At 50.6% G+C, this 24754-nt stretch overlaps 1 pseudogene; it reads left to right on the top strand.

Moving 5' to 3' along the window:
- LOC136639163 (zinc finger protein 585A-like) overlaps positions 1-24754 on the top strand; it is a 66842-nt pseudogene that overhangs the window by 36807 nt on the left and 5281 nt on the right.

Below are 24754 nucleotides of genomic sequence, written 5' to 3'. Positions count from 1 at the left end.
CTCCTTGTAGCAGGTCCACATCCCCACCACCTGCAGTCTGAGCAGTGAGTCAGGCAGTCGCAGTTCTCTGCAGTCCTGAACCCTCCTCTGCCCTCCCCTCAGAGGCTGCTTAGGGAAACCACATCACCAACTGACTCCCAATTTCTCCCCCTTCCCCCCAACCTCACAAGTCATGAGCCTGGCCAGGCTGAATGATCAATGATGACTTGATTAATTCCCCCTCTCTTGCAAAAGAGGCAAGCCCCCTGCAGTCCTCAAGGTGCCAGTTCAGCAGCAGTCAGCTAGCCCTGCAGGGCTTCTAGGGTGGGTGCAAATCCTCTGGCCATTGCTGCTGGGAGGGAGAAGTGCTGGGCTCTGAGAAGCACCCAGCATCTCCAGGCATTGTGTCCTTAGCACACAAGGGCTCTGTGATTCCTGAGCTGGGCTCCTCCCTGACCCCCATCCCGACCAATGAAATCTTCCCCCCAAAGGTGATGGCAAAAGTCCCCCCACCCAGCCCCTAACAGAGACAGCACCTGCTTTGCATGCCAGGTTCAATCCCTGGCAGTCCAGCCATTGAAAGATCCCCACCTGACACCCTGAGGAGCTCCTGCCAGTCAGTGGGCAATGCTGAGTTCAGGGGCCAAGGGACTGACTCAGTCCAGGCAGCCTTATGTGCTCACCTGTGCAGAGGATGGGGTTGGGGAGGGGCCATGCCCTGGCTTCCTTTTAGAGTGAAAAGTGTTGGTCACCTCACAGCATGGATGTCCAGGCTGACACGCCCAAACCCTCATATGGGAATCCCCTCATGTTTCGGAACTAGACCTGGAGTAGCCACAATTCTGACCCCCAGCAAAATCCAGACCTCTGCATCAACAACCTGGCACAGTCCTTTTGTTTCAGGAAAGCAGCCACACAGTACTGGCTCATCCTGTCCTTCCTGTTTGCCACTGAGAAGATCAACCGGGACCCCAGGCTCTTGCCCAATGTCACGCTGGGCTACAACATCTACAACACCTATTCTGATGCCCGAGTGACTTCCGATGCCCTTGTAGACCTGCTCTCCACTGGAGAGACACGTGTTCCAAACTATAGCTGTGGAAAGCAGAGACGGCTGCTGGCAGTTCTTGAAGGGGCTGAAGCTGACCTCTCCAGCCATATTTCAGCCATGTTGACTGCCTACAAAATTCCTCAGGTGAGAGTGGGTGGAGGGCACAGGCTGCGTCTCGTCCCACGTGGCTGCCTCCCATCCAAAAATGAGGTGGGGGCATGCAGTGTGTGAGTAGGCTGAACAGAGAAGCACTGCCTAGTTCTGTGGACGTGTCCTTGCAGTGGGTGGGGGGTTCCTTGCATCAAAATGAAAAAGGATTTTGCTCACTGTTAACAAGCTCAGGCCACCAAATATGTGACCTGAAGATAAATCCAAACATCCATCTCTCCTCTCCCTTCCCAGGTCAGTTATGCTTTCACGGCTCGTGGTCTGAATGACAGAACTCGGTCCCCCTTTGTCTATCGGACGGTCCCCAAAGAGCCCCAGTACGTGGGGGTGGTCGGGCTGCTCCTGCACTTCCAGTGGTCCTGGGTCGCTCTGGTTGCTGCAGACACTGACAATGGAGAGCGGTTCATCAGGACCTTGACGCCCCTGTTAACTCAGAGCGGCATTTGCGTTGCTTACTCCCAGATCATTTCGGGGATAACTATAAATAATGTGTTGATCCGTAAGGAATCACTCCTCAAGGGGAGACAAGTCAATGTGTTCCTTTACCATGCAGAGACCGTTTTCTTCATGGATGGAATACGCATTATACAACGGATAGTTGAAAACTTAATAAAACCCATAGTGGGGAAAATCTGGATCACAACAGCCTTTTGGGACCTCACCTTGGACCTGAGGTTCATTGATATGTCTTTCCAGCACATTCAGGGTCTTTTTTCCTTCTCCATCCAGTCAATGAAAAGGACAAATTATAATGGTTTCAGAATTTTTTTCTTCATCTGGCAGCAGTTAGTGGAGGGGGGATTTCACTGTGCGTTTCCGAAGCCTGTTCTGTCCGTGAAAGGCTGGACAAGGTGCAGAGAAAGACTGCAGCCCCTGCCTTGGGACGTGATGGAAAGAACCCTGGCCCAGGACAGCTATGCCATCCACAGCGCTGTCCAGGTCGTGGCGCAAGCCTTACACGCCGCGTCTTCGTCTCGACTCCGGCGGAGGGTGGTGGAGGCCGGAGGCAGCCTGGAGGTTCCGCGGGTGCAGCCGTGGCAGGTACTCCTCTTCCCACCCAGACAGTCAGGGCTACTGATGGGCCTTGGAACAAGGTCAGAAGGAAGTGAAATGGCACGTATCTTTCAGGGAAATCCAGTAGTGAATCTCCCTGCACAGGTCCTTCTCTCTGCCCCCTCCAAGTGGCTCCAGGGGACACAGACCATCCAGCAGCAGCCCCCGAGGCAGGGCCTAGGAAAGGGGGGTAAAGGGGGTAATTTGTAACCGGGTAAAAAGGAGCCAAAGGAGGGGCCCAGAAATTTCCTGGGATCTGACGTTTTCCAGTCTCAGCCAGACTCACTGCCCACATAGGATGCTGGGGGCATTACCGTGGGCACATGGCAGCAACCACAAGCCATACACACCAGGCCCAGGAACATTCCTTAACAGTGTCACAATCAATCAATCAATCAATCAAACCTTTATTAGGCATAAAATCTCTAAACAACATAAAAACACATAATATCTCTAAACAATCCAATATATAAATATATGTTAAAAAGCGAATAAAGATAAAGGTTAAAACACAACAATTTACTTGCGTGGTAACTCCAGATTGCTTAGGACCAACAGATTCGCCCTCTTCAAGTTACTCAGGTGTAAAAATTTCGCAACTGGAAGGGTCACGAGTTTAGAATCTCCCACCAACAAAAATTGTAGGCAAACATTCTCAGAAAGACCTTTTTTAGTTCTTAATAATGGGAGAAGGTACTGGTCTCTAGGCACTTGATTGCCAACACAGTGCAAAACAATGTGTAAAAGAGAGTCTACCTCTCTAAGGCCACAGTTACAGACTCGTTCTTCCTTCGGGGCATTTCTAAACCTGCCAAGTAGGTCTTTAGAAGGCAATACATTGCAGCGAGCTAATGTAAAAGCCCTCCTTGCGAAGGGGCACTCCAAGAAGGTCAGATACTTTGGTTGTTGACCAAATGTATTACTTAGGTGGAAATTCAGGGGCGAACATTTTTTTGTGCTGCACCCAAAATCTCTTGCCTTTCTATATCAGTTAATCTTGTTATCAGGAGCCTAATAGAAACCTCAGGTGTAACAGCTCCTTGTAGATCTGCCTCGAGGCCCATTTGTCTGATTTTCTTATAGAAAAGAGCTAAGCAGGGAGATAACAGTGGGTCCGTCAGTATCCCTTTTAACAAAGGGTTTTGATCAGCCCTGAAGCACACTTTGGCCCAGTATTTTAAGAAACGGGACCATGCTAGAAACTCCAGCCTATATTGGCCTGTCTCCAGGCAGAGTGCCGCATAGGGAACGCAATGCGGAACACCTAAGATTTTGTATAGAAAATTTGAATGGATCTTTTCAATCAGATCAATTAATGCTGGCATCCATATAGGAATGCCATACAAAATTTGAGGTGTAACTTTAGCATTAAAAGCTTGGAGAGCAGCTGGAATAAATGAGTTACCCCAAGAAAAGAAAAAGCGGGTTATAGCCTGGACAACTAATTTGGATGAGTTAATTACTGTGAGGTGATGGGAAGACCAGGAATGCCGGTAGTGGAACCGGAGACCAAGATACTGGAATTCCTTGACTTGTTGTATTGATTTACCACTAAAAAGCCAAGACTGCGGTTTCCAAGAGTACCCAAACACCACAATCTTGGACTTATCATAGTTTAACTGCAGGGCGTTGTTGGTAAAATATTCTATACAGGCGTTAACCAGTCTCCGTAATCCTATTTTAGTGCGGGATATCAAGGCCATATCATCTGCGTACAAAAGTAAAGGAGTTTCCACTGAACCTAATTTGGGAGAATGCATATCGAAGTTAGCTAAAAAGGGAGCCAAATCGTTGATAAAGAGATTGAACAAAGTGGGTGCAAGAACGCATCCCTGTTTGACCCCCTTATTGATTGAAATTGGGGTCGAGAGGCCACCCCTTGGAGATAGTTTCACTTGACAGGAAGTGTTTGAGTGAAGGGCACAAATTAATATTAATAGCCTTTTGTCCAGTCCCATCTTCCCAAGTTTATCCCAAAGTCTATCTCTATCTATGGAGTCAAAGGCCGACTTCAAATCTAAAAAGGCCACGTAAAGTCGGGATTTATTTTGAATCCTTTGTTTAGAGATTAGATGGGATAATACCGCACACTGATCAATTGTGGACTTGTTTGGTCTAAAGCCCACTTGCTCTGGGCCTATGATGTTATGATCAGAAATCCAGTCTGAGAGTTTCTTCAGTAGATGGGAGGCATACATTTTCCCTGCTAGATCTAAAAGGCTGATTGGTCTGTAACTGGGGGGACGTTTTTTATCACCTTTTTTAAAGATGGGAACCAAGATGGATCTAGTCCAGGTGTCCGGAAATACCCCAAGTTTATCAATTCTAGTGAATAGTTCTGCAATTATTGGGGCCCACCACTCTGGTGCTTCTTTATAAATATCAGGGGGAATTGAATCTGGTCCCGCTGTTTGCCCTGTTTTAACTGATTAATGAGTAAAAGAACTTCGTCCACAGAGACTGCAGGCCAATCTGGGATATCTGATGGGAGTGGCATGTTAATGATGGAGATAGGTTTAGATTCATCAAAAAAGATTGATTTGAAATGTGCCTCCCACATTTTGGCAGGGATTGCTGTGAAGCCAGTTGAGTTTTTATAGAAACAGCCTGATATAATTTCCCAGAAATTCTTGACATTTTTAGATCTCACAGATTTGATTAAAAGTGACCATCTCGCTGTTGCATTGTGGTGTAACGAGGCTTTGATAGCTTCCTTAAGTTGGGCAGACAACTTAAAATAGTGTTGTAAATTTGATTGCTATCAGTTTCTCGGAATTTGTTATATGCACTGTGTACAGCGATCTTCGGTGTCAAGCAAGTCTGCTCTATCTTAGTAAAGTTCTTTCTCCAGCCCTCTGCTCTTTGAGGTGGAAGTATCCGGCCCAATTTGTTCTGGAGAGTTGATATTAAAACCTCATAATCCCTAGTTGGTTGTCTGGATTCAGAGTGGATAGCTGAATCATGTCCTCAGTTTGTAACAATGCGCAAAAGGACTCTTTAGTGTCTGCATCCCATTTAATTCTTTTAATTGTGTCAAGGTGGCTTTCTTCCACCTGTGTGTAGGAATTATGATGGCGATCTGAGGAGTAGGCCACATCACATATTAAAGGTAAGTGATCACTAGACTGTGGGTAACCCACTCTAAAATTCACTATCTGTGAGAGGAAATGAGTAGGAACCAGAATGTAATCAATAACGCTCATACCTCTAGTTGAAATATGGGTATATTCGCCTTTATCCCCCAATAAATTTAGGCCATTTAGCCAGGTAAGGCCATTGATAATACAAAATTTAGCCAGTAGAAGCCCTGCAGCATTAATTGTTCTATCTTTGGACTGCCTTTCAAAGAGACAGAACTCTGGTAAGGTCATATCAATAGGCAGATCTAAAAGTTGATGGAAAATATCATTGTTGTGTCCCACCCTAGAGTTAAAATCTGCAGAGATTATTGGTATAAGAGCAGGATATTTACCAGTCAGTTCATTAATTATGCCACTGAAATATGCCCATTGCTTTTCGGTTGCCGCCTTATCATTTACAGGTGGCATGTACACATTTATAACCATAAAACTTTGATGTGGCAACCTCAGCTTAATTGCCTGGATTTTACAATAGCTATCAGCCATAAACAGCAGCTCATGCTTAAAGACTGGTTTCACTAATATGGCAAGACCGCTGGCAGGACGTCCTTTTACTGCACTCTTCCGTGCTGGGAGTGATGTTGTGGAGAATCCTTCAAACTCAATGGGTGTGGTAGCCCATGTTTCCTGCAACAGTATAACATCTCTATTCCTTAAGACTTCCTCTAGCACTTTCTCCTGTGACTTTGCAGACCAGCCAGCGATATTCCAGGATAGGATTTTCAACTGGCCTTGGTGGGCTCCAGGAAGTCGATGTGGTAGTAGTCAGTCTGCTGGAGTTGAGGGAATTTGAATTTCTGAGCCCCTCTGCATGCTTGTGGCAGGTGGTTGTGGCCCACGCTTGACCATAATAGTCTCTGACGATCTTAACTTAGTTTCCAAACGGTCCAGCGGATTAATCTCTTCAGGTCAGGCCGGCTTCATACAGATTTCATACTGGAGCAAAACATTCACATGCCTCTGTGAAGGAAAAATGGGGGGGGGGGTGACCAGGGCATAGCTGTGCATTGTGGAGAGCTAACAGTTCACTGCCCCTGTTTTCCGCTACCCTCTGTTTACTAGGGAAACTGGTGGTTGAGTCCACACCACCATCAAAGCCAGACAGAAAGAGAACACCTTGAAAAAGCCCTCATGAAGAGGGCTGGATCAGCCCTCATAAGCCCTGCTGGATCAGGCTAAAGGCCCATCTAGTCCAGCTTCCTGTATCTCACAGTGGCCCACCAATGCCCCCGGGGAGAACACAAGACAACAGACACAACCTGCGTCCTGTTGCCCTCCCCTGCATCTGGCAATCAGAGGCAGCCTGCCCCTAAAACCAAGAGCTTGCACAGACCTACTATGACTTGTAACCCATAATGAGCTTTTCCTCCAGAAATTTGTCCAATCCCCTCTTAAAGGCACCCAGGTAAGGTGCCATCACTACTTCCTGTGGCAAGGAGTTCCACAGACTAATTACACGCTGGGTAAAGAAATATTTTCTTTGTCTGTCCTAACTCTCCCAACACTCAACCCTGGATGCCTGATGGTGCAGGTAAGGCCACACAGGTGTTGGGAGGGAGGTGAGAAGAGGGTGGAACAAGTAGATGGGCAGAACAGGAAGCACTTTCTAGACCCCATTTCCCTTCACCTGTCAAAGCAGTCATGCACCAGTGATATTGCTAACACAGGTCCAAGTTGACCCATGGCGACAGTGGGGGCTTACCCTGAAGCAGGGGAACAAATGTTCCCTTCCGCCAAGGAGGCCTGAGCATGCCCAAACTCCCTCCCCTCATGGGATTCAGCAAATGCCACGTTGGGGCTGCTCTGTTACCACATGGGGAGTTGCGGTGATCGAGTTGCCTGTGTCTCTCCTGGACTGACTCAGGATTAAAGGCAGAGGCGTACCTGGAGGGGGCAAGTGGGGTAGATCTGCCTCTGGGCAGCAGAATAGAATACGGGGTTTAGACAAACCAACCTATCAGCCATTTTCATTGGCATCATCCCTGACTCATAGGAGATTCAATCTCTGTGAAACACCCAACACAGTTCCCTGACCTCTGATGTTTCCCTTTTGTGCCAGCTCCATCCTTTCCTGAGGAACTTTGGGGTCTACAACACTTCCCTGGAGGGCGTGTATCTGGATGGGGACGGGGATCTGGCAGCCGACTTTGACATAGTGAACTGGGTGGTTTTTCCCAACAAGTCTGTTGTCAGAGTGACATTTGGGAGTCTGGCAAGACGACACAACCCACCGGGCCTCCACGTCACCATAGACCAGGGCGCCATTGAGTGGCCTGAATGGTTCAACCAGGTGGGGAAATCCATGATTTCTAATATCTAATAATATATTAGCTGCATCATCTCAAGATTCAAAAGCTGAGAGTCCTTTTCCTGCCCACATATTTTGCAAGACAAAACTCCTGACAGCAGGAGTAGAGCAAAGGCAGGAGCAGTGTGTGATGGGCAGGCAACAAATGCGGGTTCTGCTGGCACCAAACAGGGCTAAACAGGGCTGGGGCAGCCACACCTAAACCCCAATGCAAAACATGGAGGGGGTTCCTGAGGTTGCAGTCAGTGACCTAAACTGGCAGCTGGAGAAGCTGATCTACAGCAAGTGGAAGAGCCTCCTCTGTTGACAGGGCAGAAGGTCTTTAGGAAAGTCTTAGACCCATATCAGTCCTGTTGCAGTTTGGGTTGGGGAGTGGAACTGCCTGGGTTGCCTTGGAGGACAACCCACAGCAGAATCTGGGTGGGCAAGTGTGTTCTGCAGGTCCCCACAGTGGAATTCAGCACCACCAGCTATGACGTTTCTTGGGACCACATGGCGACACTGGGGTTGGGGGCAGTGTGTGGTGCTGGTTCCAGACTTGCTGGAGAGTGAACTGCATGTGGCAGCACTGGGACTCTGTCCTTTGACCTCAGGATCCCACAGGATCCTACCTTGTCAGGAGCCCATGCTGATAAATGTCTTTGTGGAACTTCTGGGAGAGCCGGGATTTGGAGTGCAGCATCACCATGAGGGCCAGGGAGGGGTCTTTTCCCAATTCTGCCCCCAAGCTCTGCCCTCAAGAACCGTCTTGGGGTGCCTACTAACCTAAGACTTGAGGTCCTGTTGGGTCCCCCCAACTGTGTGACTCACTGCTACAGATCAACTGCTCCCCCACCACACAGATTCTCCTTGATGAGCCTTCTCTTCGTGCGTAGACCCAGCCTCAGTCGAGGTGCACCGCCAGCTGCCTCCCAGGACACAATAAGCTGATTCAAGAAGGAAGGCCGCTGTGCTGCTACGCGTGTGCTCGGTGCGCAGAAGGGACCGTCTCCTCCCAGGAAGGTGGGGGGCTCCAGAGCGATGGGCTGTTCGTGGGGAGTGGGGCAAAGGTTGACTCAGACCCATTCTGTGGAGGTGTCCAGACATTCCTTAAGTCAGAGCCTTTCTTGCTTTGTCTACATTTAATAGCCATCATTTATTTCACAAAATGGGTAGCGAGAAATTACTCCGGACAGTAAACTGTGTCCCTGTGGGAAGGCTGGAGCCTTCCTGTGTGTGTTGCTGACACCTGCTGGAGCAGGTCAGCCAGTGGGAGGGGGGAGTGGGGTAAGGGCAGGGAGGAATAGGGCCGGAGGACAGAGCAAAGAGAGGGCAGAGTTATCGGACCCCCCCCCCCCGCTCAAGCTAGATACATTGTGGGTGTTTCTGGCATGGCTGTACCGGTGGGGGGGGGGTGGAGTTGATTGGGCTGACAGACTATTATGGGATGTAAGGCACATTAAATGATATTGGAGACACTGTTTTTTTCTTTTCTTTTCAGATGCAGATCATTGTGATAAGTGCCCGGAAGACCAACATCCAAACAAGGCCCAGACTCAGTGTGTCCCCAAAGTCATAACTTTCCTGTCCTACAAAGACTATCTGGGGGCCCTTCTGGCCTCTTTCGCCCTGCTCTTCTCCCTAACGACGAGTTTTGTGTTAGGAGCTTTCATCAAACACCGTGAGACTGCGGTAGTCAAGGCCAACAACCGGGACCTCTCCTACGTCCTTCTCGCCTCCCTCCTGCTCTCCTTTTTGTCCTCCTTTCTGTTCATCGGCCAGCCAAGGAGGGTGACCTGCCTCCTCCGCCAAACGGCCTTCAGCATCATCTTCTCCCTGGCCCTCTCTTCTGTCTTGGCCAAGACCGTCACCGTGGTGGTGGCCTTCATGGCCACCAAACCAGGAAGCAGGATGCGGAGGTGGCTGGGGAAGGGCTTGGCCAACGCCATCATCCTCTCGTGCTCTGCTGTCCAGCTCGGCCTCTGCACCGCCTGGTTGGGAATCTCTCCACCCTTCCCAGACTCTGACAGACACTCCCAGCCCGGCCAAATCGTCCTGCAGTGCAATGCGGGGTCTGTCACCCTGTTCTACGGCGCTTTGGGCTACCTGGGTTTCCTGGCCACCGTCTGTTTCACAGGGGCCTTCCTGGCCAGGCAGCTGCCTGGGGCCTTCAACGAGGCCAAGCTGCTCACCTTCAGCATGCTGGTCTTCTGCAGCGTCTGGGTGGCCTTTGTGCCCGCCTACCTGAGCACGAAGGGGAAGCACATGGTGGCCGTGCAGGTCTTCTCCATCCTGGCCTCCAGCGCCGGGCTGCTGGGCTGCCTCTTTTTCCCCAAATGCTACATTATTTTTCTGAGGCCAGATCTGAATAGAAAGGAACAGCTAATGATGAAAAGGAAAGATAGTGTCTGACTCACTGCTGGGCCAACCGCCAGGCCAGGCAGAGGGAGGGGGCCATGTGGGAGGGAGGGGGCCGTGCGGGTTGAGCTGAACTCTGCATTTTACATGGACCAGAGTCAAATTCAACATGATCGGTTTGCAGGTTGGGGATACACCTTGACCCACAGCTTCTCTTGGAGGTCCAGGTGGCCTCAGGTAGCCTCAGTTTAGCTCACCTGTTAGCTTCAGCCTTTCATGGAGATTTCTGAGCTAACCACAAATAATCTGCCATAAAAAGAGTTTTATTTGGTTTTTATTATTTAAGGGGGAGGTGGATGGGTAATAACTGTGGCTCCATCTGCTGACACTATACTACCTGTATCAGCTACCTAGTACGCTTTTAAAGTGATTATAATTTTTAGTTTGGAATAAAAACAGGTAACTCTGCTTTCTGCACTTCTGCCTTTGTCAAACACCAAAATCTGTGAAAACAGACAAGCCTTTTAACCCACCTCCAGCTGTGCTTAATTCCCATTTGAGGGCCCAATCCTGTCCAACTTTCCAGCACCGGTGCAGTCGCAATGCAGCCCCGAGGGAAGGGAACAGACGTTCCCTTATCTTGAGGAGGCCTCTGTGACTGCCTCCCCCCCCCCCAGAATGCAACACACACCCCATTGGCATGGCTGCACCGGAACTGGAATATTGGATAGGATTGGGCTCTTAGTCACCTCCCAGTGGTCTACTGTAACACAGCTATTGACTGTCAATGGGTCTAATACTCAATGGGCAGTGGGTCTCATACTTTATTTTTTGGGTTCATGGCATGAGAAAGGATGAAGACCAGACTGGCCCAGAAAGACCAGCCCGGTGCCGAGGACCCAATGCTGGCTCCTGTGATGTGGCTAAGAACATAAGAACATAAGAGCTGTGCTGGATCAGGCCAAAGTCCCATCTAGTCCAGCTTCCTGTACCTCACAGTGGCCCACCAAATGCCCCAGGGAGCACACAAGACAACAGACACAACCTTTGTCCTGGTGCCCTCCCCTGCATCTGGCAATCAGAGACAGCCTGCCTCTAAAACCAAGAGCTTCCACATACCTACTATGACTTGTAACCCTTGGCAGTGGGCATGGTGATCTCCCATCATCCCGCGCCCCACTGGCTTTTTGGCTATAACTTTTGATAGAATAGAGACATTTCAATGCAGTTTGTTTCATTGCATTCTGCATGGAATTGTGCATTGAATGGTAAAGAATACCATGTACTCTTCATGTTGTTTGTTGGCAAACTTTAGCCTCGAAAGACTATGGTATCACTCTGGCCAAGATGGCTTGGCATATGGGAGGAGCAGTTAAACGTGGCATTCTTTCAGTAAGGAAGTTGAGCCTGTCATCTACCGAAAATGCAGAGATACGCTCCCTAAGAGCAGAAAATACCAAATTAAAAAAGTTGATCCTAGTGGAAAGAGAAAAGAACTCAGCCTATGTGGAGGCCTTGGTGGGCAAGGGCCCACCAAGCTGCTAGGGTAGCAGAAAGTCTTGGTGAAGTCTTAACAGAACGCTTGATCGAGCAAAGGGCTAAAGCTCAGCCAGGAGCAAAAGAGTGGGAAGGCAGTGAGGGCCCTGTGAATCCCTCCTCAGGAGGAGAGACGCCCAGGGCCTTGGTAGGCCTGGGTATGGAGAAACCTAGGAGGGTAGCACAACCTGTGCTGCGGGCACGCCCCTTAATTACCACAGGGCAAAGTGTCCCTTAGGCAATTCTGCACAACCAGTGAGGACCATGCGGGACTACACTTCGCAGGAATTGGTGGAGATAGCTCAGAATATGAGGCAACGCCCCACTGAGCAGCTGAGTAGCTGGTTTTCTCAGTTTATATGACCAAGAGGCAGGTGCCATCCACTTAAGCCCAGAAGAATTAAAAGCATTAGGGGCCTTTTCACGGCATATTGTCATCAATGGCTATTTGCAGGGGGCTCATGGTCCACCTACTTCTTTGATTGCCTGGGTTGGGTTGACAATACAGGTGAGATATCCCTCACCATTAGATTGGGATGAGAGCCTGCCAGGTTGAAGAAGAGGCAATAGAAGAGGCAATGGGGAAGCTGCGCACATGCAAATAGGCATGTATGTGCCAGGCTTCGTAGGGCCTGATTCTACATATGCCCTTCTCACCTGGGATGAGGGCACGACCGGTAAGGGGGGCCCCGCCACACCTAAAAAGTGCCATGGTGGCCATACTAGGGCCAGCCCAAGGTCATGATGTGGGGGACGTTGTGCTCTTATTGGGACAGCTGCAAGACATGCCTGAGGAGGGTGCCCCCAGGCCTAAAACCCGACAGGTGTCTGAGGAACAGACCCCTCCCAAATCCAAATGGAGGGTTCCCACAGGGAAGTATCAAAAGGGGAAAGCCTCACCTCAGGATAAATCGGAGGTTCCCTGATGGAAGATGTGGGCAGATTTACTGGCCCAGGGGGTCCCTAAGGACAAAATAGATGGCCTGCTTCCATCAGAACTATATAAACTTTGGGAGAAGGAACGGGCCACTAAGAGAACCCCAACCAGAGTGAGACAAGCAATGGCCACAGTTTCCTCAGCAGAGCCACCTGAAGAGAATGGAATATCCCCTGCTATGTCTGAGGAAGACCTTACCGCGTTGGGATGGGGTACACCACAGCCACAAGAATAGGGGGGAGACAGGGCTCCAGTGGTGAGGGCAATGAAGACGGCCATCCCTGGAGACCCACGTCCTCACATCCCTTTAACAATTTATTGGGCAAGAGATAACATCCAAACAGTCCTGGCTTTAATGGATACAGGGTCTGAAGCAACCCTATTACATGGGGACCCAAAGAAACATGCCGGAACCACTAGATACGTTAATGTATATGGCGATGGGGAAGAGGCGACAACTGAAACACAGGTGCGTTTAGCAATAGGGAAGTCTGCACCCTTTATGGCTACAGTCCTCATTTCGCGGGTCCCAAAATATATTATAGGCATAGACCTACTGCAGGGCAAAGAATTCCAAACCCCCCCCCCCCCCAGGGAGGTATGCCTTTGGACTCCGGGCAGTACTGGTAGGGAGGGCCAAGTGGACCCCTCTGCATATACCCCCACCAGATAAACCTGTATACGTGAAACAGTACCGCCTGCCGGGAGGCCATAGTGAAATCACCGAGACCATAAAGGGACTGCTAGAAGTGGGAATTATAAGGCCAGCAGTCTCGTCATTCAATTCCCCAGTCTGGCCTCTTAAGAAGCCAGATGGCAGTTGGCGGATGACTGTGGATTACCGGCAGCTTCACAAGGTGGCACCCCCTTGGCTGCAGTTGTAACTGATATGGTCACATTGCTGGAGCATATAGAAAAGAATTTGGGAAGTTGGCACGCTCTAATAGAGCTAGCCAATGCTTTCTTTAGCATCCCCATAAGCCCAGAATCACAGGATCAATTTGCTTTTAGCTGGGATGGGGTGCAGTATACATTTCAGGTTTTACCCCAGGGATATCAGCACAGCCCTACACTGTGCCATGGGCTGGTGGCAAGAGACTAGAATCAGGTGACCCTAAGTCCGGCCCTATTCCTGGCCCATTTTATAGACGATATAATGATCTCAGGCCCTGCTGAGCAGGATGTACAGGAGGGTCTAGTTAACCTGGTAAATCATATGATGGCCCGGGGGTGGGAAATCAACCCGGCCAAGATACAGGGACAGGCACAACAGGTCCAGTTCCTGGGGGTGGTGTGGTCTGGGCCAGTGAGACACATCCCTGAAAAAGCACTGAATGTCATAGCGGCCTTGCCTTCACCCACCTCAAAGAAGGAAGCCCAGAGAATAATAGGGCTAATGGGGTTTTGGAGGCAACATATCCCCCATCTTGCCCAAATATTGAGGCCAATTTACCAGGTCACCCAGAAAAAGGCCCAATTTGAGTGGGGGGAACAGCAGCAGACCGCCCTGATTGCAGCTAAAGCTGCTGTGGCAGCCACTATGGCATTGGGTCCGTTTATGAAAGGGCTCCCATTCGAGCTACAGGTTTCCGCCAACCAGGAGGTAGCCATGTGGAGCCTATGGCAGAAGGGACAGGAGGGGAGAAAGGTGCCACTGGGCTTCTGGTCCAGGAAACTATCCAGGGCAGCCGAAAACTACTCCACACTCGAGCGCCAGCTGTTGGCCTGCTATTGGGCCTTGGTGGAGACGGAGAGGCTTACAGGAGGGAATCCGGTGGTAATGAGGCCCAGCATCCCCATCATGAACTGGATTATGGATAATTCGGCAAGCCCCAAAGTAGGCAGGGCCCAGCAATCGTCCATCATCAAATGGAAGTGGTACATTTCCGAGAGGGCATGCCCAGGTCCCTCAGGAGTTAGTGCTCTCCAGGAGCCCGTATTGGCCATGACCCCAGTAGGAGAGGAGGTAGAAGCTGTGGAGGTAGAGCCCTTGGGGAGTCCCCAATACTCGAAGCTCCGCCTTATGACCAGGTAGAGGGGACACCACATGGTTTACTGATGGGTCCGCCAAGTATAGTGAAGGACACCGGGTGTGGCAGGCAGCCGCCCTTAACCCCAGGAGGCAGACCACCTTGACACGAGCAGGGACAGGAAAGTCCAGCCAGTATGTGGAACTAATGGCGGCGCTCATGGTCCTGGAGCATGCCATAGAGCAGCAGGACACAACAACCCCTATATACACGGACTCCTGGGCGGTGTATAAAGGCATCACCACCTGGTTCCCTAAATGGAAGAGGGATAGCTTCACCCTGCACAACCGGCCATTATGGGGACAGGAGTTATGGGAAAAAATAGACCACTGCCTCCAACATCTGACCAGGTATGTCCGGCATGTGGATGGGCACTCCAGAGGGACTAAGGAAGCGCAATATAACCAGGTAGTGCATCAGTTGGCCTGCATTCGGACCACTACAACCCCAGACCAAGAAGGCGAGCTACTGGTTATAGCTCGGTGGGCCCATGAAAAGTCTGGCCATCTAGGGGCCAAGGGCACCCAGGAATGGGCGCTCCAGCGGGGCATTCCCTGCTCGATTGATGCTGCCCACACAGCAGCAGCTAACTGTGGGGTCTGTTCACAGGTGAAAGACATTCCCCTCACCAAGACAGCATTAGGGCATTTGCATGTCCAGGGGGAAGGGCCTGGACAGCTCTGGCAGGTGGACTACATAGGCCCACTGCCCCAAGCAGGTAGGTGGCAGTATCTCCTCACTATGGTAGATACCTACTCTGGGTATCTATTAACACACCCTGGGGCTAGGGCAAACCAGCAGACTACAATCAAGGGAATGGAGGTGCTAATATGGAGGTATGGCGTGCCCGCACAGGTCCAGAGTGATAATGGTACCCACTTTGCAGGGGCCGCAAGGACTAGGCCAACGAGTGGGGGATCCAGTGGGTCTTCCACATCCCGCACCATCCCCAGGCAGCTGGATTAATAGAGAGGATGAATGGGCTACTAAAGCAGAAGGTCAGACAGTTGACCCCTGACCATATGTTAAAAAGGTGGAGCACAGTATTAGACCAGGCAGAGTTTGAATTAAATAGCAGGCCCACTAGCAGAGGTCAGACCCTCCTGCAACGTATGGTGGGATTAGGAGCCCCCACCCCAGCTGCAGTCCTGAATGTTTGGAAGACAAACACTTGTGAGAATGGATGATGGCCGGACCCCAAAGGATCTCCTCTATGGAGAACTCGTGCAAGGAAAGAGCCCTACAGGTAGACCACAGCTGCGATACAAGGACATCTGCAAGAGGGATCTGAAGGCCTTAGGAATGGACCTCTGTTGGCAACCTCCAGTCTCGAAAGACTCTGGTATCGCGCTCTGGATGGTAGTTCTGGCACAGTGTCTAGTGTGGCTGAAAAGGCCGATTTGGGAGTGACAATCCCTTCCACACTGGGAGCAAGTGTAGTGTGTCCCTGGTCTGTTTCCCTGGCTATGGGCCTTCCTTCTTTGCCTCTTTGCCTCAGACTGTTGGCCAAGTGTCTCTTCAAACTGGGAAAGGCCATGCTGCACAGCCTGCCTCCAAGCGGGCTGCTCAGAGGCCAGGGTTTCTCACCTGTTGAGGTCCACTCCTAAGGCCTTCAGATCCCTCTTGCAGATGTCCTTGTATCGAAGCTGTGGTCTACCTGTAGGGCGCTTTCCTTGCACGAGTTCTCCATCGAGGACATCCTTTGGGATCTGGCCATCATCCATTCTCACAACATGACCAAGCCAACGCAGGCGTCTCTGTTTCAGCAGTGCATACATGCTAGGGAGTCCAGCACGTTCCAGGACTGCGTTGTTTGGAAATTTGTCCTGCCAGGTGATGCCGAGGATGCATCGGAGGCAGCACATGTGGAATGCGTTCACTTTCCTCTCCTGTTGTGAGCGAAGAGTCCATGACTCGCTGCAGTACAGAAGTGTACTCAGGACGCAAGCTCTGTAGACCTGGATCTTGGTATGTTCCGTCAGCTTCTTGTTGGACCAGACTCTCTTTGTGAGTCTGGAAAATGTGGTAGCTGCTTTACCGATGCGTTTGTTTAGCTCAGTATCGAGAGAAAGAGTGTCAGAGATTGTGGAGCCAAGGTACACAAAGTCATGGACAACCTCCAGTTCATGTGCAGAGATTGTAATGCAGGGAGGTGAGTCCACATCCTGAACCATGACCTGTGTTTTCTTCAGGCTGATTGTCAGTCCAAAATCTTGGCAGGCCTTGCTAAAACGATCCATGAGCTGCTGGAGATCTTTGGCAGAGTGGGTAGTGACAGCTGCATCGTCAGCAAAGAGGAAGACACGCAGACATTTCAGCTGAACTTTGGACTTTGCTCTCAGTCTGGAGAGGTTGAAGAGCTTTTCATCTGATCTGGTCCGGAGATAGATGCCTTCTGTTGCAGTTCCAAAGGCATGCTTCAGCAGGACAGCGAAGAAAATCCCAAACAAGGTTGGCGCAAGAACACAGCCCTGCTTCACTCCGCTTTGGATGTCAAAGGGGTCTGATGTGGAGCCATCGAAGACAACAGTGCCCTTCATGTCCTTGTGGAAAGATCTGATGATGCTGAGGAGCCTGGGTGGACATCTGATCTTAGGGAGAATATTGAAGAGGCCGTCTCTGCTGACCAGGTCAAAAGCCTTTGTGAGATCTATGAAGGCTATAAAGAGTGGCTGTCGTTGTTCCCTGCATTTCTCCTGCAGTTGTCTAAGGGAGAATACCATATCAGTGGTGGACCTGTTGGCTCGGAATCCGCACTGCGATTCTGGATAGACGCTCTCTGCAAGTACCTGGAGCCTCTTTAGTGCAACTCAGGCAAACAGCTTTCCTACTACGCTAAGGAGAGAGATGCGGTAGTTGTTGCAGTCACCCCTGTCGCCTTTGTTCTTGTACAGTGTGATGATGATTGCATCCCTCATGTCTTGAGGTACTCCACCTTCTCTCCAGCAAAGACAGAGGATTTCATGCAGCTCAGTGACGATGATCTCTTTGCAGCACTTTAGGACTTCAGCAGGGATGCTGTCTTTTCCTGGTGCCTTGCCAAAGGCAAGGGAGTCCAGGGCCACGTGAAATTCTTCTAGGGTTGGTTCACTGTCAGGCTCCTCCAACACAGACTCCTCAATGTTGTTCAGCGCTTCTTCGGTGACTACATTTTCTCTGGAATATAGCTCAGAGTAGTGCTGCACCCAGCGTTCCATATGCTGCACCCGATCCTGGATGACCTCGCCTGCGGCAGACTTCAGAGGGGCAATTTTCTTCTGTGTTGGACCTAGGGCCTGCTTGATACCATCGTACATCCCCTTGATGTAGCCCATGTCAGCTGCTATCTGTATCTGGGAACAGAGCTGGAGCCAGTAGTCGTTAGCACATCTCCTGGCAGCCTGCTGGACTTTGCTGCGAGCAGCTCGGAGGACCTGCAGGTTGCGCTCACTGGGACAGGCCTTGTATGCTGCTTGAGCTCTCCTCTTTTCCTCAATGACTGGTGTCAACACCTCAGACTGGGCTTCAAACCAGTCTGCCGTCTTGTTGGTCTTCTTGCCAAATATGGACAAGGCGGTGTTGTAAACGGTATTCTTGAAATGTTCCCATCTGTTGGATGCGTTTGCATCGGCCGGGCCTGGAAGAGATTCCTCAAGTGCTCGTGCAAATTCCTCCACTTTCCTCTGATTCCGGATCTTGCTGGTATCAATGCGAGGTCTTCCTTCCTTTTTCGTGTGATACAGTCGCTTTGCTTGCAGTTTCACTCTGCTGCACACCAGGGAGTGGTCAGTGTCGCAGGCAGCACCATGATAACTGTGTGTGATCTTGATGCTGGGAAGGCTGGAGCGTCTGGAGAGAATCAGGTCGAGCTGGTGCCAGTGCTTTGATCTTGGGTGTCTCCAAGAGACTCTATGTTGGAGCTTTGTGTTGAAGAACGTGTTGCTGACACAGAGACCGTGATGACAGCAAAACTCTAGCAGGCGTTGGCCATTTTCATTCATCTTCCCAGTGCCGAACTGACCTAAGCAAGTGGGCCATGAACTGTGATCAGCACCAACTCTAGCATTGAAATCGCCAAGGATCAACAATAGCTCTTTTACAGGGATCTTCTTGATAGTGGTGGCCAGGTCATCGTAGAATTTGTCTTTGGCTTCTGCTGGGGATGACAGAGTCGGTGCATAAGCACTGATGAGTGTGACAGGTCCTGCTGATGACTGGAGCTGCAGGGACAAAATTCCTTCACTTCCCACAGTAGGTGGGATGATGGATTCCAGCAGGGTATTTCTGACCGCAAAGCCACAGGTTGAAAACCCTGGCCTCTGAGCGGCCGGCTTGGAGGCAGGCTGTGCAGCATGGCCTTTCCCAGTCTGAAGAGACACTTTGCCAACAGTCTGAGGCTAAGAGGCAAAGAAGGAAGGCCCATAGCCAGGGAGACTGACCAGGGACAGACTGCGCTTGCTCCCAGTGTGGAAGGGATTGTCACTCCCGAATCGGCCTTTTCAGCCACACTAGGCGCTGTTCCAGAACCACCTTTCAGAGCGCAATACCATAGTCTTTCGGGACTGAAAGTTGCCAACAACGGTGGGGCTGCGAATTCCTGTGGATATTTGCAATGTGCTGGTGTTGCCTTGTTTGTGTTGGCTGCCTTGAGTGCTGACTATGAAATGGAACAATGTTGGATAAAAATACACATTCAGGGAGAAGATCCATTATTCAGTCAATCAATTCTGAGTTTCGGATTGTGAGTCTTGTGACCGATGACTACGGGTGAAACTAGGGCCAGTAAGTAGGCAGGGGTTGAATTGTCCTCTTCCATGTAGCCCTTCCCCTACAAGCCCCCCACCCCAAGACCTCTACCCTGAAATAGTCCCTCATCTGCCCCAGCAGGTGGCAACTGAGAGTTCTTCATTTGCAGTCCAGAAGAATCCATCTGACCTCAGACAGGAAGAAGGGGAGCGGAGCCTCTTGGGTAAGGAGGGAGGTGCCTTTTTTTGTCCAAGTTTTGAACACCCCTTCTGGGCCAACCTCGGCTCTGTTTTTGCTTCTCCCTTCAAGGAGCTCAGCACCTTTCAAGCATCTCCAGAGCAGGGCTTCTTGACCCTTTTCTCTGGCAGGCACCCCTTCTCTGGGTACTGCTGCCACCTGAGACAGCTTCTGGGTGCATCAGTGGGTAGTGTGACCCACAGTGTGGAAAGGATGTCTCCACTAGCAGCTGACTTCTGATCTCGCTGCCATTCTGCATCCTCCATACCTCTCTTTTGCCATGGAACAGAGTGGTGATGGAGGTGGGGAGAAGGACAGATAAGGCCTGGGAGTGGTGTAGATTCAGCAACAGTGGCATACTCTGAATCTGGATGATCTTCCTGGACTTGGTTCACCTTCTAGGGTCAACATGAATTTTAACTGGTAGAGGTCCATGGTGACCCATGGCACCTGCTAGGGGTGAGTGTGGGGCAAGGGAAAAATGTTTCCTTACCCCTAGGAGGCCTCCAGTGGTGAAAAATGCCCCGCTGGATATAATAAAAGCTGACCCCAATCTGCAGCATTGTCAAATGGGAATTATTTAGAATTGGGCGGCCTGAGGTGGGGGAGGATACGGGTTGGGACAAAGGGAATGAAATCCATGTGCATAACTCTGGAGGGACTGTGTTTCCCCTTGGATTCTTACCAAGTGTCTTTCCTGCAGGGTATAGGATGGACTGCAAAAATGAGAGGCACCCACCTGGGATGTTCTTGGAAAGAGAAGAAGAGACCCTTCGGGGTTTGGAAAGCCCAACGAGGCAAGAGGGAAATCCCAGGGGTGAAAAGATGGAGAAATCGATTCCTTGTCTGAGAGGAGCCCTCCAGGAACAAGAGAAACAGATAGAAGAGAGGGGGAATGTGTGTCCTGGAAGCATCCCCACAGAGGGAAAGCTCAACAAAGCCTTGTTGCTTGAGGAGAGCTCCAGTCAGAGCAGCACATCTGCATGTGTAACTCCCCACAAAGGGGAAAGACCGCACATATGTTCAGAGTGTGGAAAGACCTTTGCTTGGAGTGATGTCCTCAGAGCGCATCAAAGAACACACACAGGAGAGAAGCCATACAAATGCCCTCACTATAGCAGCAGCTTTGCTGATGGCTCAACTTTTAGGAGACATCTAAGAATCCATACAGGAGACAAACCATATAATTGTTCTGAGTGTGGAAAGACCTTCAGGCACAAACACGCCCTTGTAAGTCATCAAAACTCTCACACAGGAGAGAAAACTTATTCATGTACGGACTGTGGAAAGAGCTTTACCCGGAAAACACACCTTAGGGCACGTCAAAGAATCCACACAGGAGACAATTCCTATAAATGTTCTGTTTGTGATAAGAGCTTCACCTCCAAAGGCAACCTTAAAATACATGAAAACATTCACAGAGAAAAGAAACCCTATGAATGCCCTGACTGTGACAAGACCTTTAGACAGAAAATACACCTTATTGTACATCAACGAATCCACAAAGGAGACAAACCTTTTCAATGTTCTGTGTGTCATAAGAGCTTCAGACAGAAAACTCACCTTACTGTACATCAAAGAATCCACACAGGAGACTATCCTTATAAATGTTCTATGTGTGATAAGATCTTCAGGCACATTGCAACTTTTGCAACACATCAGAAGATTCACACAGGAGAGAAACCTTATAAGGGTACAGAGTGTGGAAAGAGCTTCAGGCAGAGTAAAAGCCTTAAACCTCATCAAAATATTCACACACGTGAAAAACTATATAAATGCTCCAAGTGTGGAAGGACCTTCAGCTGCAGTGGAAGCCTTGAACTACATGAAAGAAGTCCCACTGAGCAGGGGGAGAGTGTCCCATGCTGTAGTAAGAGCTTGGGTGAGGAATTGAGCCTTGAATAATGCTAGAGAAGATGCCACGTGACTGTCTGGGACATGGATGCAGTTTCAACCACAGCACAGCATTTCCTTCCTCTATTTTAAAGAACCCACCCAGTGGTGCAAATCCCGTCTGAATCTCCCAGTACCCTGATCAATCTGGGGACCTCCATTTCTGAACCTCTCAAGGTAGCTGCACAGGCTAAATGGTTGTCCTGGATGGAACTCGCAGCCTAATTGTTTGTGGTGCTGGGTAGTTTGTACTGGAATGTTTTAGTGGATTGTTTCATCGGCTTGTGTACCTTAATTCTGTTTTTATTCTTTTTAGGGAACCATGAAGAAAACCAGGGATATTTTAGCTTTTTCCACTGTGCAGTTACAACCATTGAGGCACTCACAGAAGTGAAGCTGCACAAAGATTGCATAGTGCAGGCTTTTCGGGTAGCTTGGCTGAATTAGTTGTTAAGGAAAATGTAGGACAATGAGCACCAAGGCCCAGACTAACTCCAAAGTATTCCAGAGCTGACTTTGAACAGAAATCATGTGTGTGGGGGGGGGGGGGAGGTGCGGCAGCGGTGCAAAGGACCACTCCTTACAGATAAGAAAAATTCCATCACAGGTTTCAAGCCATGATGGGTATGTGCAACCTCCTGGTTTTAGAAGTAGGGCTGTATCTGAATGGCAGATGCAAGGGAGTGGCAACTGGATACAGGTCTCTTGTTGTCTCTTGTGCCACCTGAAGCATCTGGTGGGTCACTGTAGGATACAGGAAGCTGGACTAGCTGGGCCTTTGGCCTGATTCAGTGGGGCTCATATTCTTACCCCATGGAGGAATAGGGGATCAGTGTTTCTCTCTTGAGCTCTTACTGATTTTCTCTCTGTTCCAGCAGATGATGAGTAGGAGAGTGAAAACGAGGGTGATCCATGTGGGATATCAGAAAAAACCGAACATGAATCGCTGAAGGAGAACTTTTGGAATCAAGGGAACCCAGAGGAGGGATCAAGCCAATCCTTATCAAGTTGGCGACTTCCTGGAACTCCCAAGCCAGCAAGTGAAGCAAGCAGAGAAGAGGAGCAAGCAGTGCCTCAGTGCTCACTTGAGAATCCATACAGGGGGAAAAACCAAATCAATGCTTTAAGTTTGGGGAAAGCCTCGGTGAAATCAAAAATCTTACAGAAGGTGGAACACTCCGTGAAGAGGAGAAGCCTTATAAATGCTTTGTGTGGAAAGACCTTACTTAGCATCAGAGAATCCACACAGGAGAGAAACCATATAAAAGAGGAGATTTGAGCTTGCCTGTGAATGCCCCTTCTCGGTGGTCTCCAGGGCAGGGTCAGTCCTTGACATCTGGGAGGCTCCTCTCTCTCAGGCAGGCAGGTCAGGTTAGAAAGTTCCTGAGGGAAGCGGCATCAGGCTTTCCCTGATGCTCTAGGGAAAGGGCACTTGGCCCTGCGTACACTAAAGCGGAGACTTCAGGCATGTTGTCGCGTCCCTGGAAGCCCTGAGGGAACCAGGACTCACAAAATGGAGTCCTTGAGGCACTCACAAAATGGAGTCCTTGAGGCACTCACAAAATGGAGTCCGTGAGGCACTCACAAAATGGAGTCCTTGAGGCACTCACAAAATGGAAGTCCTTGAGGCACTCACAAAATGGAGTCCGTGAGGCTCCCCTCAGCAAGCGCTGTAGAGAAGGGCGAGGCTTGGAGCGTGGGGCAGGCTGGGGCCAGATTGCTTTCAAGCCTGCCTGCCCCTCAGCGTGCCAGGCACAGAGCAGGGTCGACAGGAGGTCTGCAGGCTCCCAAACCCTCCGCCTCGCTGCTTGAGACGAGAAGGGTAACAGTCCCAGCGGGATGTGTGACCTCATCAGGGACGACTCAGCTGGCAGCCTTGTGCCTTCTCAGGAGTGCAGCCTCCACCCTGATGGCACAGGCTGAAAACCCCTCAGCTGAGATGCTGAGAGGGATGTGCCAGGCAGCAGCTGAACAGTCCTCTAACCGCAGTAGCAGCTGCTGAGGAAAAATCCCCCCCCCCCACATTGAGGGAATTAGTACTTGGGAGGAAGCTCAACAGCTGGCTCAGGCTCAGGAGGGATCGAAACCGCATTGGGCCGGCGATCTCTGGAGGGTGACCATGGCTGTGGCCGAGCTGGAGGAGACACTGGCCTGAATCATGGCCGTTAATTCCTCCCAGCTGTAGAGGCAGAGGCTGGACTTGGGTCTCAGACGCCTCCCTAGAGGGGCTTCCTCTTCCACGATCACCCCCTGACTGAATCCACACACGCCTCAGCTGGCTTCTGAAGGGCTGTGCAGCCACCGATGGCCCTCACAGGGTCTGGCAGCTCCTCCCCTGCCGTGTGGTGCTTCGCAGGGAACAGTCTTGTCTTGGCAGCACCGCAGTTGAGCAGGGATCAGGAGAGTGGATGTGCCTTCTCCACACAGCTTCTGGGCAGCAGCCCCCTGCCTTGGCGCAGTTTTGGTGGGAAAAACACAGCCCCCTGCCGTGGCGCAGTTTTGGCGGGAAAAACACAGCCCCCTGCCGTGGCGCAGTTTTGGCGGAAAAAACACAGCCCCCTGCCGTGGCGCAGTTTTGGCGGGAAAAACACAGCCCCCTGCCGTGGCGCAGTTTTGGCGGGAAAAACACAGCCCCCTGCTGTGGTGCAGTTTTGGCAGTAAAGGGCTTGAGCTCTCAGCAGCCAGGCTCCTATGCTGTTCCCAAAACCTGGGGCGAGCATGGGCCCTATAGTTGTCCTGCTGCTTGAGGGGCAAGAAGCAACCCCATTTTCTGCCCCAACAAGGACGGCAGTCAGGGTAGCATGGCCAAGAATCGCTCTGCAGCCAGACCCCGATGCTGTTCCCAAAACCAGGCGGAAGCATCTGTTGGTGTTTGGAGTGTGGAAAGAGTGTCAGTAGATGCAGCTCCTCGTTCTAAACACAGAAGAGAAATTTGAGACATTGGGCTTTGCCAGATGCAGCCCAGTCACAGCTGTGGGTGTGAGGCACTGTGATCTCTGGAGGGTGACTGGAGGAGACACTGGCCTGAATCATGGCCATTGCTTGGTCCATTCTTTCTTGGGACCCAGGGGATTTTTGTGCCTTGCTCAAAGGAGACCAAGTAGACCTCAGCCTCAGGACAAAATGCAGCCTCCTCCAGCATCTCCTGGGAACTCACTCTCTCCAGCAACTCCTGCCATTGGGCTTCCCATCCCTCTGCACATCCTGCAACAGGATTAATTCCTGTTAATTCCTCCCAGCTGTAGAGGCAGTGGCTGGACTTGGGTCTCAGATGTCTCTCTAGAGGGGTTTGCCTCTTCCACAATCAGTCAGGGGAGCATGGCCAAGAATCGCCCTGCAGCCAGGTTTCTATGCTGTTCC

This window comes from Tiliqua scincoides, chromosome 2 (assembly GCF_035046505.1).
Source record: "Tiliqua scincoides isolate rTilSci1 chromosome 2, rTilSci1.hap2, whole genome shotgun sequence".
NCBI classification, from domain to species: domain Eukaryota; kingdom Metazoa; phylum Chordata; class Lepidosauria; order Squamata; family Scincidae; genus Tiliqua; species Tiliqua scincoides.
This window is presented reverse-complemented; position numbering and strand designations above follow the sequence as displayed.